General features: G+C 50.9%; 1 non-coding gene across 1 annotated transcript; it reads right to left on the bottom strand.

Annotated features, from left to right (window-relative positions):
* Positions 1-186: 186 nt before the first annotated feature.
* On the bottom strand, positions 187-305 carry LOC116009268. The gene has a single exon (XR_004096543.1). It is a non-coding gene; the product is annotated as a 5S ribosomal RNA (ribosomal RNA).
* Positions 306-470: the final 165 nt, after the last annotated feature.

The following is a 470-nucleotide window of genomic DNA, read 5'->3' as shown; positions in this document are numbered from 1 at the left end:
TCGGAGTTCTGATGGGATCCGGTGCATTAGTTCTGGTATGATCGCATCCGTCACGTACTGCGCGCAAAATGTGCTTGACCCTCTCTCTCCGTGCAACTTCTCTCGCTTAGCGGTTTAGCGGTTTAAAAGGATAGTACCCTTAGCGAGCGGTCCAGCGGTTTAAAAGAAAGATTAAAAAGAGGGTGGGGGATGCAACACGAGGACTTCCCAGGGGGTCACCCATCCTAGTACTACTCTCGCCCAAGCACGCTTAACTTCGGAGTTCTGATGGGATCCGGTGCATTAGTGCTGGTATGATCGCATCCGTCATGTACTGCGCGCAAAATGTACTTGACCCTCTCTCTCCGCGCAACTTCTCTCGCTTAGCGGTTTTGCGGTTTAAAAGGATAGTACCCTTAGTGAGCGGTCCAGCGGTTTAAAAGAAAAATTGAAAAGAGGGTGGGGGATGCAACACAAGGACTTCCCAGAGG

The sequence above is a fragment of the Ipomoea triloba genome, chromosome 16 (genome assembly GCF_003576645.1).
Source record: "Ipomoea triloba cultivar NCNSP0323 chromosome 16, ASM357664v1".
NCBI lineage: Eukaryota > Viridiplantae > Streptophyta > Magnoliopsida > Solanales > Convolvulaceae > Ipomoea > Ipomoea triloba.
The sequence above is the reverse complement of the archived record's forward strand: the minus strand, read 5'-3'. Positions and strand labels throughout refer to the sequence as shown.